This window comes from Erinaceus europaeus, chromosome 15 (genome assembly GCF_950295315.1).
Source record: "Erinaceus europaeus chromosome 15, mEriEur2.1, whole genome shotgun sequence".
NCBI lineage: Eukaryota > Metazoa > Chordata > Mammalia > Eulipotyphla > Erinaceidae > Erinaceus > Erinaceus europaeus.
In genome coordinates, this window is record NC_080176.1 from 45,028,114 (window position 1) to 45,049,067 (window position 20,954).

The following is a 20,954-nucleotide window of genomic DNA, read 5'->3' on the forward strand; positions in this document are numbered from 1 at the left end:
ACCAATCCTGTGTTTCAAAGCAGCAAAAAGCTTTTAATGTATTGATATAGGTTCATTCAAAAGGGCATGCAGAATTTTTTCTTTTGTTCTATATGGATATCTTCTGAAGATATGAAATTTTTTAAGTTTCAGGATATTCAGTTGATTAAAGGTTATTATAAATAGATTCATTTAGCAGACGTGATTAAAGACAAACTGTCAAAACTCAAGTTATTTTCTTAATATCTGTCATTTTATACGTCTTTTTAAAAATTGTTGAGTTAGAAATGTAAATTGTTCTTTTAGAACTAAAATACTTAACCAAAAACAAGAACTAAAAGCATTTTTCTAAAATAGCAGGAACAAAATTGTTCCAATTCATGCTAAAAACTCAGAAAAGGATTAAAGATTCTTTTGCTAAAATTCATCAGATTCTAGCATATCAATAATATTAATGCACACAGGTAGTTGTAATTTTAATGTGGTAAGCATCTTCATTAAATTATTTACTTTTATCATATTGTAATATTTATCAAGAGGTTTGGAAGACACAGCAAACATTGTCTAGATCACTTGAGTCAATACTTTATGGTCACACTTATTTCACTCTTAAGCTATTTCCACAATTTAACCCTATGTAGAACAAATTCAGAGAACAGATTCTAGTGAGTGAAAAAGAGAGGATTTAAAGTATATAATTAAGCTAAATGAATTTACTAGTCATTTACATCAAATCAAAAGACTTGAGACTTGGTTCTGCTGGGAGAAGTCTGTGTCTTGACTTTGAACATATTTTGAATCTCTGGATTTCAGATTTTTCTGTTAAAAAATGATAAGAAAAGAACAAGACTTTTATTTTCAGACAGATTATGACCCACATAGTCAACGACTGCCACCTCTCCAGATTCAAAGGAGGTCTCGAAACTTTACATCAGGCTCAACCTGACGCTGTTGACTGGCTACGGAAGAAGGGCAAATGCTAGAAGAAGAAGAATTTTCATACTATTCCATTGCTTTGTGTTTCTATGATAAAAACTAAGTTAAAATAGCATATTAGTATTCTGCATATTTCCAGAGTTATACTGATGTAGATGATTTCTTAATTGAATTTTTTTTTTCCAAGAAAGAGATCTTTGAGCCACCAGAATAACTCTTCTAGGAGGATGCATGTTTTGTCAAGTGCAAGTTTAGCCCCACCTTACTTTGTGGGAAGTTTTGTGCTTTCTCTGCCTCTATCTCCATTTCTCTATTTATAAATTTTGTCCTGTGGTGCACATAGGCAGTGGAGCACTGGTTAAGGCACATAGTATTAAGCTCAAGGACTCTGGGAAGAATCTAGTCAGAACCTCCCCATCTGCAGGAGGGAAGCTTAACTACTGCTGGGATTAACAAAACAAAACATTGTAAATTATAAGTCTTTTGCCCAAATATACAATACAGAGGTAGGTAAATTTAGGAAATCAAGCAGAGTTTGAATCGTAATATGAGGGTTTCTTGATTTTTTTCAACTTTATTTATGGATTATTGATACAGACAAAGAAAAATGGGGCGGGGGAGATCGGGAGAGAAAGTGACAGAGAGGCACCTGCAGCTCTGTTTCACCACTAGTGAAACTTTGCCCTTGCAGATGGGGGCCAGGGGCTTGAACCTCAGGTCCTTGCACACTGTACTGTAGATGCTTAACCAGGTGTGCCACCACTTGGCCTGAGGGTTTCTTAGCTGCATAATCTCATTCAGAAAAACTATGCATCCGTCGGAACACTGTTTCATGAAATATACTGGATATAAATATAGAAACCAGTTTTGAAGTTTCTTCTAGATAGATGAAATTCTAGAATGTACTCTGTCAACAGTTGCTCATTACAGTATTCAACAAGTGTTCAATAATTTTAATGAATCTTAAGCATACTTAGAGCTCAGACTTGTTAGACTCCTCAGCAAGCTTGAAAAGTAATCTTTAGGCAACTAGCCTAATAGTAAATAGGCAAGAATGAACGACAGTGGTTTTTTATTTGCTTGTTTGTGGAGTACATACAGATATCTCTGGAGACACCCAAAATCAAGAGGGTTATGAATACTTTTGCCCTTCTCTCAGAATTCTTATCTATGTGGGTGATAAAAGTCATGAGGTAATTATATAGGAGACCATGAATTAGAGTTGGAAATTGCTAAGCTGGACAAACCAGGAAGGGGAACTGAAGGCTAAGCAAAGGCATTAGGTAGGGAAATGAGCATTTTTCTCAATGTTTGCTTTTGTTCAGCTTTAACTGCTCAAATTCATTTTATTTATTTTCTCTATAGTGTCTTGTCCCTCCTGCCTCCCCAAATATAATTTATTTTTAATTGCTGATACTAAATTATGCTCCACTGTTACTAGTTACAGACTACCAAATATGGCTGTTTGTTATTGACCCTTTATGGTAGACTGCACAAAGTATGTCTTTGCTGAACATGTCTTACCTAAATCCATTCAAAACCCATACTAATCAAAGAAAGGAAAGTGGGCGTACCTGTACTGCATTATCTTATGTGATTTTCCTACATTGATTTAAGTTAAAAGTTAGTTGTTTTATCTTCATTTTGTCTAGTAAATTTTTTTTCCACACTCTGTTCCTTTTATGGACTTTTCAAGGGACAGCATATGGTGCAGTTGTTTTACAAAACTGAAACTACTGGCTGTAATAAGTACAAAAACAGGGGATTCGGAAGGTAGTGCAATGAGTTAAGCGCATACGGCACAAAGCGCAAGGACCAGTGTAAGGATCCTGGTTCGAGCCCCGGCTCCCCACTTGCAGGAGAGTCACTTCACAGGAGGTGAAGCAGGTCTCTGTCTTCCCATCCTCTCTCCATTTCTTTCTGTCCTATCCAATAACAACTACAACAATAAACAACAAGGGCAATAAAAGGGAATAAATAAATTAAAAAAATAAGTACAAAAACAGCACAAAGCTAATCAAATATTGTAAACTGGATGGTCTAATGATCTTTTAGTAACAAAGACAATGAAAATGCATTATAATTTTGTAGGAGTGTTTGAAAGCTGCTACCCAGAAAAGCACTCAGTTTATATCAAAAGCTTGACAATCAACAAATTTATATTCTGACATTTTTGCTTTTGGTTTTGGTAAACTATAAGGGATTAAAACTCAAAATACATAGTGCTCGCTTCAGCAGCACATATACTAAAAACTCAAAATACATATAATTTTTGTTCTTAAAATATTTAGTGTAATGTCTAGGAGAGGGCCAATGAGATAATTCATGGTAGATTGCAGGATTTGCATATAGAAGGACCCAATTTTGACTTTTGGCACTGGAGCTGCTATCTCTCTTTCTCTCACTATACATTTACCACTCTCATAAAAATATTAATTAAGAAGGTTTTCACAGAAGATTTATTTGAGAAATAAAAGAGTTTGGGAAAAAACAAAGATAGCATTTTCAAATCCAGAAATTCTACATAGTAACAATGAAACACTATTGAATTTATGAAGTCCTGATAAAACCCTTAGGCTGCTTCATAAAAAAAGGAAAAGATGGGGTAAGATAACATACTTGTTATGCAAAGAGATATTCATGCCTGAGGCTCTGAAGTCCCAGGTTCAATCCTCCACACCACCAAAAGCCAAAGCTGAGCAGTGCTTTGGTTAAAAAAAAAAAAAAAAAGTAACTTTCCAACTGTTTTTGTCAATCATTTCTATACATGCCTATGCTAATATATTCTGTGAACTTGAAATAGTAAGATACCCCCAAATCTGTGTATTGACAAATAAAAAGGAACTCTAGCCTATAAAGCATGATAAAGTTAGTGGAATATAAGAAGAAATTTCAATATTATCAACTCCAGTGTCTATCCATCAAATTTGATCTGCCTTGAGACAACATAGAAAATGTAATGGTCCTTGAAACAGGAATCAATAAGAAGACCAATTCTGGACACTGGAAAAGGGTTTGCTAATGAGAATGAAAATGATTCACAACAATGTTACTTATTAGGGTTATTGCCCAAGTCAAATGTTTGAGAAAATCCTGAATATCACTGAATTTTGTGACCAACCTTAGCAGTCAAAGTTAAAAGACTACATGAAGACAAGACTACATGAAGACAAGACATTCAGTTATAGAGATTCCTAATATTTATGAGACTAAGGTTAGTGAAGTGAGTGCAGGGTAATGTTAAGCCCCTACCAGATCAAAAAATACATTATTTTTTTAGTACATGATAAAAATTGCCTTTTGCTTATTGATCTATGAGAAAGAAGGTAGCTTACATCTATGAATAATAACCTAGTAAAAAAGGAATACAATTAGGACAATTCCAACCCTTGTATTTCAGATCTGGCAGCAGTAATTCTAAAATATATGAAGTGTTCAGCCAATATATAATTTTAAGTATAAGAAATCAATCCCAGATGCTGGGTAGTGGCCCACCTGGTTGAGCACACCTGTTACAATATGCAAAAATGGGTTAAAGGCTCCAGTCCCCACCTGCAGGGGGAAAGCTTCATGAGTGGTGAAGCAGTGCTGCAGGTGTCTCTATTTCTCTCCCTCTCTATATCCCCACTTCCTCTTGCTTCCTGGCTATCTTTATCAAATAAATAAATAAAGATCATATATATATATATATATATATAAAAGAATCACAGACAAAATGGAAACAGTTATGGCATTCTTAGCAGGTAGATGCATTTCCAATTCATATGAACTGTACCATTTCTAAGATGGAGTAAATGACTACTACCAGTTTTGGTTATAAAAAATATTTCTGTCCTATTCAATGAAATTTAATTTTTTATTCATAACAGCAGATATCAGGAAGTTCTGATTTTAAAAATAAAATAGACTTTAAGAAAATTCATTTACCTCCCAAACTTTTTAGTCTCATTACCTATATAACAGTGAAGCTTACTTCAGAATTCCTTTAAAATAAGATACTAAAGTGGAGGGAACTTGGCCTGCATGGCATTCTTTATGACAATCATAATTAAGTTTACATATTATTCTTTATTGTGAGAGTTTTAAGGCCTAATATTAGAGATAATTAATAATTAATGTCATGAACTGTTTTCATGTCATGATAAAATGCGGTTTCCATAGATTTTCAATTGATTTATTTTACTTCTCCAAGTTTCTTCAGCAAATGGAACCACCATTCTGTGAATTAATAAATTAAATTTCAGTAGTTGTCATAGCAGTTATTATTTACCTGTTTCAATCGATATTTTCAAGGAGAACTTTATCATTCTGGCATTAAACACAGTTGTTGGTATGTGCATGTGGTGATCATAACAACAATAATTTATAAACTACATTTATTTTTTTAATTCCAAACATTTTATTTGAAAATTAAGCTTATGTGAACTTAGGAAATGTATTTCAGTCATCAATGATGTTTGTATTAAAAATGATGAAGTCACCTTCTCCATCTCATCTTGGACGGAGCTTAAAAGAATCATATTGAGATAAGCCAGGAAGAGAAGGGCGACAACAAAATGACCTCAGTTGCAAGTAGAACTTACGAAACCAAAACAGAAAGGGAAACACAAAGTAAAACTTAGCCTAGGTTTTGTGTATTGCATGTAATGCACCAAAGCAAAGGACTCTGGGGCAGGAGGGTGTGCAGGTAGGGGTAGGGGATCTGATGCATGATGATGAAAAAGGACTTTAAAAGGGGATGAGAATGTTTTACAGGTACTTTTGATGTTGAGGTGAGAAATTTTACTTACATAATTCTAACAGTTATAACATGTAAACAACCCTCAACTAAAAAATGCTACTGTCTCTTTTCCAGACTACCAACTACCCCAAGCTAGTTCAGAAATCTTCCCTGAATCAGGATCAACATTTTAAAAAGCTTTGTAAGATAAATCTGGAGGGGGGAAAAAGATCTACTTATCCTTCCTGAGTATGGCACTATATAAAAGTAAAATGTAGAAAAACATGAGCTATTTATGTGCACACATATCCATAAACTACTGCAGAATATATACCTGAAAGCAGAAGTACACTAGAGTTCGCAGTGAGTACCTCCCTAACACTTCCTCTCCACTATTCCAAGCTTGGGATCCATGATTGCTCAACAAATTGTTTGACTTCATATGTTAACTCTCTTTTCAATCACCAGGTTCCAGATGCCACCAGGATGCTGGCTAGGCTTCCCTGGATTGAAGACCCCACCAATGTGTCCTGGAGCTCAGCTTCCCCAGAGTCACACCCTACTAGGGAAAGAGAGAGGCAGACTGGGGGTATGGACCGACCAGTCAACGCCCATGTTCAGCGGGGAAGCAATTACAGAAGCCAGACCTTCTACCTTCTGCATCCCTCAATGACCCTGGGTCCATGCTCCCAGAGGGATAGAGAATGGGAAAGCTACCATGGGAGGGGGTGGGTTATGGGGATTGGGTGTTGGGAATTGTGTGGAGTTGTACCCCTCCTACCTTATGCTTTTGTTCACTAATCCTTTCTTAAATAAAAAATTTAAAAAAAAAAACATGAGCTATTAAGATTGACATCTATAATGCACAAATAAGTGTAAAACTTAAATTATTAACTTAATACATTAAGGATTAATATTACATCAAGATGGATAGATGATAATAGATAGTGTAATTGTCATTTATATCTCAAGAGACTGAGTAGTCTCAGAACAAATTTGTGTTAATTGGATTGTGTTAAATATAAAATAATAATAAAAAAGAAAACAGCCAGGGGAAATATCTCAAGTGATAGAACACTGGCTATTTTGGCCTGAGGCTTCTTGTTTGGTTCCAGATGCTGCCTATGCCTGAGTGCTGTTCTAACTTGCCTCACTGTCTCACCTGGAACTCCCATATACAATAACAAAGTTAAAAGTAAATAAATAAATAAATTGATTAATTAATTTAAAAATGTTTATCATAAAATCACTCATTTATGAGTTGCAAAAGTCACATTTTATATCTTTCTCAAAAAAAGTAAATTTTGCAGTTCAAATAACATAAGTAAATTTTAAATGTAACTGGATATTGTATAGTACTTAAAGACATACTTATAAATGTGTACCTGGTCAGCAAGATAGCTTACTAGGACAGTGCACTTGAGTTTGTCCCCCTCCCCTCCTCCTATCCTATTCTATTCTATTCTATTCTATTCTATTCTATTCTATTCTATTCTATTCTATTCTATCCTATCCTATCCTATTCTATCCCATCCTATCCTATTCTATCCCATCCCATCCCATCCCATCCCATCCCATCCCACATCTCATCCCATCCCATCCCATCCCATCCCATCCCATCCCATCCCATCCCATCCCATCCCATTCCATCCTCTCTCTTTCATTACCACCAAGGACATTGCCTGGGCTACTTGCCTGCACTACAAATCCACCACTCCTGGCGGTAATCCCCCCCTGTTTTTGTTTGTTTTGTTTATTTATTTTAATTTTATTTATTAATTTGATTTTTATTGCTACCAGGGTTACTGCTACAACTCAGTGCCAGAGGTAAGGACCCACCACTACTGCAGCCCCCTCTTTTTTTTTCCTATCAATTTTATTTGACAGGACAGAGAGAAACTGAGAGAAGAAAGTGAGATAGAGAGGAGAGAGAGAATGATAGACACCTACAGACCTGTGTCACCACTTGTGAAGCATCCCCCAGTGCAGGTGGGGACCAGGTGCTCGAACCCAGGTCCTTGTGCATGGTGCTATTTGCCCTTAACAGGGTACTCTGCCACCTGGCCTCTTCTTTATTTCGTAAGACAGAGAGAAATAGAGATGGGTGGGGAAGATGGGGGGGAGAAAGGGAGAAGGAGAGGGAGAGATGTAGCACTGCTTCACCAATTGTGAAGCTTCTGCCATGCAAGTGGGGAGCAGTGGCATAACCAGGTACCCCACTGGCTGGCTTCTGTGCATTTGATTTTTCATGTGCATGAGTCAGGCTCAATCCAGGTTCCCAGTTCACTCAACCCAGGCTCCCAGTTCACTCAATCCAGGTTCCCAGTTCACTCAATCCAGGCTCCCAGTTCACTCAGCCCAGGCTCCCAGTTCACTCAACCCAGGTTCCCAGTTCCAACACTGTGATTTTTTCCCCTCCCTCTGCTGTTTCAGTTTCTTTTTACCCTCTCTCCCCCTGCTCTGTTTCAGTTTCTTTCTTTCTAGAAATATAAAAGTCTATTCAGAGTAAGTGGTAAAGCTGTCATGACAACAAGGATTTCATACCTAATGTTAAGTTTCTATATAGTCATCTCCATATATATGTAAAATAAAGCAACTAAATGTTTGATTATACCTATGGAAATTGATGTAAGCAAGAACCTACACAATGTATAAGAAAAAAAATTTCCATGGTCTGGGAGGTGGTGCAGTAGATAAAGCACTGGACTCTCAAGCATGAGGTCCCGAGTTCAATACCTGGCAGTACATGTACCAGAGTGGTGTCTGGTTCTTTATCTCCTTTCTAATAAATAAAAAGAAAAGAAAAAAATTTCCATATAGAATAGTGAACATTCTATTATTTTTCCTCTTTTTGTAACTAACCTAAGCACATACACACCTATACACACATGCACAAGCTCAGTCACATGCACAAGCACACACACAAATAAATGTCCTAAGTGAAAATGTGGACTGCTTTTAAAATTTAATGGTAGTGTTATCTAACTTGGTACAGTGACTGTGTGATACACAAAATGCCATACATGTGTGTAAGCTTCTGGAAGATTCTTCTCAAGGGTATATGATATTTCCCTCTAACATTTTCCATTGCTATTTCTTTACCTTCATACATAATGTAGGGAGGTGTAAGCCAACATCTTAGAAATCTCGTAGATACATTACAATTAACAAGAAAGCACTTGGGAGTGGTTGAGATTTCTGTACGCCATTGTAACTGCCAGATACACAGATGAAAAACAGGATGACAGAAAAATCAGTAAAATGCATTAAATGTGGGTTGGTTGCACTAGTGAAAATAAAAATTGAAAATGAAAGCAAAACCTATTTTCTCATTCAAAATACATACCTGTATGGTCTCAATCTTGGATAAACAAAGCTGTTCATAAATTATTTACCTATAAGATTTCATAATCTGGAGAGCTAAGACTTAAGATCTATGCTACTTTATTTATTTTTTTCAATAGTAATTTTTTTTATTTAAGAAAGGAGACATTAACAAAGCCATAGAATAAGAGGGGTACAATTCCTCACGATTCCCATAACCCGATCTCCATATCCCATCCCCTCCCCTGATAGTCTTCCCACTCTCTATCTCTCTGGGAGTATGGATCCAGGGTCATTGTGAGTTGCACAGGGTGGAAGGTCTGGCTTCTGTAATTGCTGAACATGGGCATTGACTGGTCAGTCCATACTCCCAGTCTGCCTCTCTCTTTCCCTAGTAGGGTGGGGCTCTGGGGAAGCAGAGCTCCAGTACACATCGGTGGGGTCATCAGTCCAGGGAAGTCTGGTCAGCATCTTACTGGCATCTGGAACCTGGTGGCTGAAAAGAGAGTTAACATACAAAGCCAAACAAATTGTTGAACAATCATGGACCCAAAGATTGGAATAGTGCAGATGAAGTGTTGGGGGGTATTCCCTGCATGCTCTTGTGTACTTCTGCTTTCAGGTATATTTTTCCCCTAGTTTATGGGCACGTGTGAACCTATGCTCTATCTCAGGGGACCTGGACTATATCTAGGTTTGGGGACTTTATTGGGGAGTGGACCACCTGGAATGGAATTAGAGAATACTATGAAAGGAGAGGTCTTACCCGAGTGATGAAACTGAAGGGTTGTCATTCCACAGCTGAAGTCTCTGGTCACAGTCTGAAGGGAAGCATGCTGGGGTGGCACTCGTTGCGTTGATTAGGTTGCAATCCGCAGATGCAATATTATTTGATTTGAATTGAGAACAGCATGCAGAAAAGTGGGCCCCACCCTAAGGTTCTAGGACTGGGGGAAATATAGGCTGTATAGTGGAAATGTGAGGTTCCTGTTGACTTAGGGTTCAAGAAGACAATGGATAGTTATTGTTATCGTCACATTATTTGGTGATAGGGTTAACTTTGGAAAGTCCCTTTGTTAGGGCTTGGGGTATAATACCCAGCATTTTGTATCTAGCTGTGCTACCGGTTGCATCTGTTCTCCCTGGTCTAGGCTTTTGGGAGAGACAACATATCAAAGACAGCCTATGTATTAAAAAGACTCAGTCTGTGTTTTAAGAAGTTATAGACATATGATTAATTTTCCCCTCTCATATTAATTAGTGGTTTATATGTTTAATTAATTAATTCCCTTTTGTTGTTCTTGTTTTTTATTGTTATAGTTATTATTGTTGTTACTGATGTTGTCATTGTTGGATAGGACAGAGAGAAATAGAGAGAAGAGGGGAAGAGAAAGATAGACACTGCCTGTGACACCCTGCAGGTGGGGAGCCTGGAGCTCAAACCAAGACTTTTACAGTGGTCCTTGCACTTTGCATCAATTGCGTTTAACCCACTGCACTACTGCCCAACTCCCTATGCTACTTTATTATAATTATAAACTACATTGATTTTTTTTCAAGTAACACAAAAACTATTTGGTGTAAACCTTAATTCACTTATGACAATGTAGTGCCAGACTTGATTCAAATTGTTGGCATTGTGTTAAGGATTAACTATTAAAATTAAAATTCCAGTTCTGGTTGATTTCTTTGTACTATGCATCAACCAAAGATATTCTCTTTAAAGTGGTCACTTTGCAAAGAAATTTCCAACAGGGCATTTGCTCAGAGCTAATCCTTTAGTTGGAGTCCATATCTCTTTGGTGTTGCAGTTCACAAAAAGTAGTCTTGTTTGTTTTTGTTTATACTCCACCAGCTATTTTAGGCACTCGTCCTTTGATCTTAGGTGACTTACTGTCTACTGGGATGTAAAAATAAAACATTTATTCTGCACATTTTGGTGTAAACCTTTTTAAACTGCAGACATTCTTACTGGGCTTCCTGTTAGAGTGCTCCCCCAGTGGTTGTCAGCCCCCCACTTTCTATGTTATTGATCGGACAGAGAGAAATCCAGAGAGAAGAGGAGATGGGGAGAAAGACAGATACCTGCAGACCTGCTTTATGCCTTGTGAAGGACTCCTCCCAACCCCCGCCCCCGTGGATACTGAGCGGGCGCTCCAACCCTGTTCCCTGTGCATGGCAACTTGTGAGTTAACCAGATGTACCACCACATGGCCACATGCAAAAATCTTTCTGTATCAAGGAGTCTGAATAGATACAGCTAACCTGGTGGACACAGCTTGTCATCTGTTTTATGGATTGACTTTGCTAGGGACCTTGATAATATGAATTTGTCCTCTGATGCTACATTTTCTTTCTGAATTGTGTGTCCTTGATCATAACATTTTATAGCAGAGTCTTAAATTACTCATTGGTAAAACGGAAATGTTAAAAAGTATATATACATATATATATTTGCCTTCAGGGTTATCACTGGGGCTCAGTGCCTGCACTACCAATCCACTCCTCCTGGAGGCCATTTCTCCTATTTTATTGAATAGGACAGAGAGAAATTGAGAGGAGGGGAAGATGGGAGAGAGAAAGATAGACACCTGCAGATGTACTTCACCACTTATGAGGTGACCTCCCTGTAGGTGGGGAGTCAGGGTCTTCAACCTGGATAATTGAGCGGGTCCTTAAGGTTCATACTATGTGCTCTTAACCCAGTTTGCCACCGTTAGACCCCTGGAGTAGACATACTCATAATGGGCTCTTTTGTTTGCTTTTTTTTTTTTTTTCACCACTCGCAGTTCACCAATGCAAGCTGACTTTTTAAATAAAAAGAGCAAAACAGGGACAGAGGGTAAGACACCACAGCATGGAAGCTTCTTCCCCTAATGTGGTAGGAATTTTGCTAGAACCCGGGTTATATGCAAGACAAAGCGGGATCACTACCCAAGTGAACTGCCTTGCAGGCCTTCTTGCGCTATTTTAAATGTGTTGAATTAAGTAAGTAAATAATTATTATCACTGTATTAGTGTAATTCAGAAAAATAGTGAAACGATGGATTAGCTAGCCTCATATTTATTTGAATATATGTTTCCTAAAGAGAGGTTCTTTTTTTTTCATTTATTTATTTTATTACTACCAGAGTTATTTCTGTGGCATGAGGAGTCCACCACCCCTGGCCAACACTTTTGCCTATTTTTAAAATTAATATTATTAGAACAAAGAAAAATGGAGAGGGGAGGGAACAAGAAAGAGAGAAATAGAGACACTTGAAGCATTGTTTCACCACTGCTGAAGCTCCCCCCCCCCAATCTGTGAAAGTGGGGAGTAAGGGCTAGAACTTAGGTTCTTGGGGAGTCAGGCGGTAGTGCAACCAGTTAAGTGCATATGGCAAGAAGCACAGAGACTGGCATAAGTTACAGGTTCAAGCCCCAGGCACTCCACCTGCAGTGGGATAGCTTCACGAACAGTGAAGCAGATCTGCAGATACCAATTTTTTTCTTCCCCTCCATATCTTCCCCTGCTCTCTTGATTTCTTTCTGTCCTATCCAACAACAATGACTTCAATAACAATAATAACAACAACAGTAGCAATAACAAAAGCAACAAGGGCAATAAAAATGGGGGAAAATGTCCTCCAGGAGCAGTGGATTCACAGTGAAGGTACTGAGTCCCAGTGATAACCCTGGAGAAATAAAATTAAAAATTAAAAAAAGAACTAAGGTTCTTGTACATCTTAATGTATGTTCTCCACCAAAAGTGCCACTCCCAGTCCTTAGGAAATTTTATTTTGGTTACTAGGAAACTAGTATCAAAAACTATGTCCAGTACATATGCTTATATTTAAAATATGCAAGAATATGTTGTGAGAAACAAAATATATGTAACCTTCTTCCTTCAGAGATCTCAGGACTCCAGGCACACTCTAGTAAAAGAAGACTGACTGACAGGAGGGGCCAAGAGGCAGGGGAAGACAGACTTTGAAAACCAGAGTTCCAGCACCAAAAAAGCAAATGACCCCATCCAAAAATGGGCAGAGTATATGAACAAAACATTCACCTAAGAGGAGATCCAAAAGGCTAACAAACATATGAAAAACTGCTCTAGGTCACTGATTGTCAGAGAAAGGCAAATTAAGACAACACTAAGATACCACCTCACTCCTGTAAGAATGGCATACATCAAAAAGGACAGCAACAACAAATGCTGGAGAGGTAGGTTGTGGGGACAGAGGAACCCTTTTACATTGCTGGTGGGAATGTAAATTGGTACAGCCTCTGTGGAGAGAAGTCTGGAAAACTCTCAGAAGGCTAGACATGGACCTTCCATATGATCCAGTAATTCCTCTCCTGGGCTTATACCCCAAGGACTCCATAACACCCAACCAAAAAGAGGTATGTACTCCTATGTTCATAGCAGCACAATTCATAATAGCTAAAACCTGGAAGCAACCCAGGTGCCCAACAATAGATGAGTGGTTGAGAAACTGTGGTATATATACACAATGGAATACTATGCAGCTATCAAGAACAATGAACCCACCTTCGCTGACCCATCTTGGACAGAGCTAGAAGGAATTATGTTAAGTGAACTAAGTCAGAAAGATAAAGATGAGTATGGGATGATCCCACTCATCAACAGAAGTTGACTAAGAAGATCTGAAAGGGAAACTAAAAGCAGGACCTGACCAAATTGTAAGTAGGGCACCAAAGTAAAAACCCTGTGGTGAGGGATAGACAGACATGCAGCTTCCTGGGCCAGTGGGGGGTGGCAGTGGGTGGGAGGGATAGGTCACAGTCTTTTGGTGGTGGGAATGGTGTTTATGTACACTCCTAGCAAAATGTAGACATATAAATCACTAGTTAATTAATTTGAGAGGGGGAAAATCAGTTGTATGTCTCAAAGTTTTTCAAAACACAAACTGAATCTTTTTAATATATAGGCTGTATATATGATATGCGGACTCTGTCAAAAGCCTAGACCAAGTAGATCAGAAGCATCCAATAGCACAGCTATATACAAGATACTGGGTACTGTATAGCAAACCCTAACAAAAGGACTTTTCAAAGTTAACCCAATTACCAAATAATGTGATGATAACATTAACTATCAATTGTTTTTGAACCCTAAGACAGCAGGAACCTCACATCTCCACTATAGAGCCTCTACTTCCCCCAGTCCTGGAACCCTTGGATAGGGCCCACTTTCCCGTATGCCTCTCCCAATCTATATCAAATAATATTGCATTTGCCAATCACAACCTAACCAACACAACGATTGCCACCTCAACATGCTTCACCTCAGACTGTGTCCAGAGACTTCATATGTGGAATAACAACCCTTCAGCTTCATTACTCGGGTGAGACCTTTCCTTTCATAGTATACTCTAATTCCATCTATGGTGGTTCACTTTCTAACAAAGTCCCAAAACTTAGATATACACCAGTTTCTGTGAGAGAGAGCCTATCTTCACACGTATCTATAAACTACTGCAAAATATATACCTGAAAGCAGAAGTACACTAGAGTTTGCAGTGAGTACCCCCCTAACACTTCCTCTCCACTATTCCAAGCTTTGGGTCCATGATTGCTCAACAATTTGTTTGGCTTCTTATGTTAACTCTCTTTTCAGTCACCAGGTTCCAGATGCCATCAGGATGCTGGCCAGACTTCCCTGGATTGAAGACCCCATCAATGGTCCTGGAGCTCAGCTTCCCCAGAGACACACCTTACTAGGTAAAGAGAGAGGCAGACTGGGAGTATGGACCAACCAGTCAATGTCCATGTTCAGCAGGGAAGCAATTACAAAAGCCAGACCTTCTACCTTCTGCAACCCACAATGACCCTGGGTCCATACTCCCAGAGGGATGGAGAATGGGAAAGCTATCAGGGGAGGGGGTGGGATATGGAGATTGGGTGGTGGGAATTGTGTGGAATTGTATCCCTCCTACCCTATGGTTTTGTTAATTAATCCTTTCTTAAATAAAAAATAAATTAAAAAAACAGTTCATCTTTCCACTTTATGATCAACTTGTTGTGTGATCTTTGACATCACTGGACTTCTAGATGCCTCTGTTTAGTCATCTGGAAAGAGAACTATGTACAATGCATGGATTCAGTCATGTATAACAAAAAGGTCAAGTACCTAATAGAGGCTTAATCAAGATGAATACATATTTTATCAAGTAATAAAAGCTCCATGGCAAGAAATTGTTGACTTGCTCATGGCAGAGTTTTGTTTGTACACCTTTTCTTTGTATTCAGAGCTTTCCTTAGCACCTGGCCCTCCCTAACCCATGCAGTGTAAGCTGAGTTGTAATCTAAATACAAAGAAGCACTTCAAAGTTATGAAAGCAATGTTCAATAGCTTCACAATATCATCAGATGCCCACTTTCTTCCCATCCTACATCGAAGCTGTCCTTAGCATCCACATGAAAGAGACCCAGAAAGTCATTTCACCTCTTTCACCATCTAAGGACACAGGACCTGCACTAGTAACCAAATCTGTCAAAGCTAATACTTTAGACTTCTGAGCCTCTAGAAATGTGAGAGATAAATATACTTTATAGAAGTGACCTAATCAATGACATGTTATAGAGGCAAGAGAAAAGGCAGAACTGTTTTCAATGTCTTGAGAAGATGTATGATTAAATTATGCTACCAGTCCTTTTGTTTTTCTTTTACTAAATCTATTATGAGAGTCTAACAAAAACTAGAAGCAAAAATTCTAATGATAACTTGTATTACAGGAATGGAGAAGATAACTTCACCCTTTGTTAGAGGATCATGGCAGAAATTTCAAAATATTTTTTTAAAACAATTTTGGACATTTCATAAGCTCCTAGCACTAATTTGGTAGACTGAGTGTCAGTTTTCATTACGCAGTCCAAATGTTTTCTTACTTACTTGTTGTTGAGGTGGTCTGGTGTCGGGCTGCACCGCGGAGAAGAGAGCGGACGTCCAGAGCAAAGGGGTACACAGATCTTTATTATAGGATGGGGGGGGAGGTTTGGTTCAGACCACGTGGAGCCAGCCAGCAATGGCCGACCACGGGGGGAGAGCAGGGAGCGAGACCTCAGAGAGGGAGAGCCGAGAGCCCAGAGAGAGAGAAGGGAGGGGTGAGGGGGCTTTTTATTGGGCGACAACCAGGGGTGACGTGTAGGGCCAGGATTGGTTGAAAGGGGGCACTCTAGGATTTAGCGGGGCATAGAAAAACCTGGGGGCGGAGACTGCATCAGAATAAGTCCTCAGCAACACTTACTTGAAGATGGGACCCTGACATTTTGCTAATTTTAAACTCACCATCAATGTTTTGCTGGACTAGTTGCCACCATGAGAATTGTGGAGTTTTTTACTTTGTTATTCTGTAATTACAAATTGTTTACAATATTTATGGCAGCTAATATTTTTGAATTCCCTCCAATTTAAAATTGGAATGCATATATATTATATATATTATATTATATTATATTATATTATATTATATTATATTATATTATATTATATTATATTATATTATTTATACTACTTATATTATACTTTATTATATTATACTATACTAATATTATATCATTATTTTATACTAATGATATGATATGATATGATATGATATGATGTTTTCTTCATTAGCTTCAAATTTACTGTGCAGAAGTGAATTACTCTTTTTCAAAACTAGTATTTTGTTGTTTTTTATCACTCCTGGTCAATATTTTTAGGTAGAGAGAGTGACAGAGATAGGAAAGGAAAGATACTAGAACATCGAGCAGTGGGGAGTAAGCTTGAACCTGGGTCACTCATAACAAAGCATGTACAGTACTCAAGTAAGCTATTTTTGTTTTATACTTCTTTATTGAGAGGTTAATGGTTTGAATTCAACAGTAAAATACAATAGTTTGTACATGTGTACCATTTCCACATAACAATACAACCCCCACCAGGTCCTCCTCTGCCATCATGTTCCAGGACCTGAACCTTCCACCCACCCCAGAGTCTTTTACTTTTGTGCAACACACCAGCTCCTGTCCAAGTTCTGCTTTGTGTTTTCCCTTCTGATCTTGTTTTTCAACTTCTATGAGTGAGCTCATCCCCTATTCAGCCTTTTGTTTTTTACTTACCTCAAGTGAGCTATTTTGCCTGCCCTGAATTACTGTTAGTATTATGCTTTGCTTTTCATCATCTTGTTTTTTCCTCTCCCAAATCAATTTTTTTCAGTCATGGTTTCATAACAACACACCACATTTTATGATATGATAATTCATAGTAATTAAAATAAGTGATAAAAAATATTAAATAAATAAATGTATGTGGTTCTGAAAATTCTCCTGCAACTAATCATTATATTTCATGCCCTTAAGTTTCACAGCACTAATCAATGTAAATTTTAGAGTATCTTAATAATTATTCATTTTATACATTATATTTAGCTTTATTAAAATATATACAGTAATTCTAACATTAGCTTTAGCAAAAGCAAGCAGGATATAAATAAATTGAAAGGATACCAGGACCATTTCTGTTTGTTCAGGGCTTATATATTTTCACATGATTTACTCTCATAACAAAATTTTCTTTTCTTGCTAGAATAGACGTTAATTTCTTTCCTTGGGGAGGGGAATAAGAAATGCTGAGGAGAACTATGAATATAGAAAGAAGATAGTCTGGATATAAATAAAACTTAGAGTAAAGCTGTACAATTTACAAAACATTAATTATTATAATCTTTAAAGTTTGACCACACAAGATCTTAGCTTTTTAAATTCACCATATTCCAAATCCTTGAGTAAAGAGACCAACTACCATAAATTCTCTATTTTAAAAAATTAAATGTAGACCTGTCAATGCCCATGCTCAGTGGAGAAGCAGCTACAGAAGCCAGAACTCCTACTTTCTGCTCCCCATAAACAACCGTGATCCATACTCCCAGCTGGTGGAGCAATGATAGGATCAAGATGAGAGGGCTCTGCACTCCAGCTCCATCAGCACCCGGAGAGAGAGAAGGAAAAGGAGAGAGACATATGGAGGTAGCTATGATGTCATGAATGGCTTAGAGGGAAATAGAGGATTGAATCAGAAAAAGAAGGGGCAACTATGTATAAATGTGAACAGATAGTTGTAGAGAAGATGGTTGGCCCATGTCTAAAACTTTAGGTGAACAGTAGTGGATTGCAGTGGGGAGAATGAAGATTCAGATCTCTGGTGGTGGGAATGGTGTGGATTCAACCCCCCGTCGACATGTAATTCTGTAATTTAAATATAAGAAAAGAAGAAGAAAATTAAACGTAGCACATCAAGTCACGTTGGATTTGATCTTTCTTGGTGGACAAATATAACAACCTGGTTCTGGGAGGAAGCCAAAAGCTAGTAAGTTAATGTCATTTTCATGTGTCTTTTATCATCTTTCATCAGCTATCAGTATCTGGAGTGTGGATATGAGTATATGAGTGACAGAGAGAGAGAGAGAGATAAAAGAAAGGAAGATTGAATGAAATAATAAAATAACATTTTAATGATGTTTACATAAAAATTCACAGTAGCACAAAAATAGTTTCATGGGAGAAAAGCAATAGAACAAATATTTAAGACTTATCTTTCATAAATATAAAGTGATTTTGGAGTTTAACTCAATGAATATAATGGAGAGCTTCCTGCTTTTATTTAATTTGGAATAGGATATGCATTATTTGTCTCTGAGCTAGTTTCATGTATAAACTATTAATGATTTAATTTGCATTTTCATCAAGAAGAAAATAAAACACAATTATTGCATAGGTGTCTTTTTCTCCAGACACTGAGTCATTATTTAATTAAGTACAGTTTATTGTTTTACATACCACATTTGCATTTTTATATAGGTGATGATACTGAGTAAACACATATTTAATTTATCATCTCATATATTTTTAATCTAAGTACATGAATATCATTAGCTTTTTTCATAATACCATACTTCTTTCTGTTCTTTAACAACCAGACAATAACTATTCTTTTTTTTTCCTTTGAAAATAGTGTTGTTAATAAGAGACCAAAAGAAAACCAAAATATTTCATATAGATTTTCAGTGCTCTAGTGCACAGATAAGAATTTTAGACTAACTGCATTTTTACTATATTTTACATGGAGTTTCCAGTTACTTTTCTTATACAGACTTGGTTTTCCCACCGCATGTCTCCTTAAAGAGCAATATAGGTAGTTAACAATGTTTTGACATTTTTACAAAATCTTTAATAAAACTCAAGCTAACCTAACAAAGCATTATTAAAATTGAAGAAATTGATATAATACACAAACTCAGGAGACTGTGTGATCATTATCTATAATTATAGGAAGAATCATTTTCAGGAAACAGAAGTCCAAAATTACAAAAATGGAGACTTATGAAAATATTTAAATGTTATAACTCGATGATAGTCTCCTGAGATATGTAGAATAACTCCCTACTGTAGAATAGTTTCCTTAAAAATATAAAAAAACTGTACCATACAAGACCTTACCATGACTTATGTCACTTAACTCTATTTACAAATAACTATTATCTTATGTACTGACAAGACCTATTGCTCTGGACTTTCTGGTCTATGATTGCAGGTGATTTAATTTATTTTTTAAGTTATTATTTGACATGCATAAAAATTTTAAGCCCAATGTTAAAATTCAAGCAAGTTTTTTTACTTTGGTGCAGTACTAGAAACTCAGTCAAATTCTGCTTCTTTCTGTTCTTTCTCAACTTCTATTTCAATCATCCCATACTCACCTCTCTCTTTCTGGTTTATCTCATTTAAAATAATTCCTTCTAGCTCCATCCAAATGAGTTGAAGGTGGATTCATTATTCTTAATAGCTGAGTAGTATTCCATTGTGTATATATTCTACAATTTTCTCAGCAAATCATTTGTTGTTGGACATCTGGGTCGTTTCCAGGTTTTAGCTATTTCAAATTGTGCAGCTATGAACATAGGTACACAAATATCTTTTTGGATGGGTGTGTTTGACTCCTTGAGGAATTATTGAGTCATAAAGAAGGTCCATTTCTAGCCTTGTGAGGGTTCTCCAGACTGCTGACCACAGGGCTGAGCCAATTTACATCCCCACCAGCAGTGCAGAAGGGTTTCTTTGTTCCCACAACCTCTCCAGCATTTGTGCTCCTTGTCCTTGGGATTTTCAAAGTATTCCAAGTTCCCAAATAACTTGGTTAAAATAATAATTATCTATTGCCTTCTTAAACTATAAGACAGCAAGGAAACTTCCTCATTCTCTATGAAACCTATATTTCTCCTAGTCCTGGACCCTCTGTGCTTTATTCATTTTCCTTCATGTTTCCCTTGATCCATACGATTTGATACTGCTTCTGCTGATCTCAGCCAAGTCAGTGCAACCAGTGTCACCTTGATACATTTCACTTCAGATTGTGTCAAGTGACACCTGGCCAGAAAATACATACCTTAATGTAAAAGTGCACAATAGTTTGCAGGGACTCAATAAACATAGCTAGTATTTATTTGTCTGTCTTTCAATATTTTCTTATCTAACATATACCACCTATGTGTCCCTCTCTAAAGTGTATGGATTTAAAAAGTAGACAGAAAACATTATCAACACTTCCTCAGTATAATGATATCTATCATCCTGGAATTCTCTTTTTCACCATTACTCTCCTCAACAATGGTAGAAAGAATCTCTAGGTTTCAACTCATCACAAAGTAAAATAACAAAAATTGAAGAGAGCCAGAGGACCCAGAATCAGGGCTATAGTAGCCTGGTATGGGATATCAAATATAATATAATCACTGAAATTTAAAAAAAAGATAATTAACAGGTTAGATGTTAACTCTTATGTACCCAAAAAATGTATAAATTCAATTATCTATAAATTAATTTTCAATAATATGTATATATAATATACATTGGAAAAAACTATACATAGCAATAAGAGTAGGAACTAGAAAATGAAATGAAAATATATGAAGACTAGAATGAAAATTCTTAATTTATGTATATCAAAGTTTCAGGA

The 20,954-nt window shown here is 37.0% G+C and overlaps 1 long non-coding RNA gene across 2 annotated transcripts in view; it reads right to left on the minus strand.

The window, feature by feature from the left end:
- Positions 1 to 16,023, minus strand: part of LOC132533157 (uncharacterized) — a 74,183-nt gene extending 58,160 nt beyond the window's left edge. For both annotated transcript variants that reach the window (XR_009545067.1, XR_009545068.1), the window contains exon 1: positions 15,855 to 16,023. This is a non-coding gene — a long non-coding RNA (uncharacterized LOC132533157). The remainder of the gene's footprint in view (positions 1 to 15,854) is intronic.
- Positions 16,024 to 20,954: the final 4,931 nt, after the last annotated feature.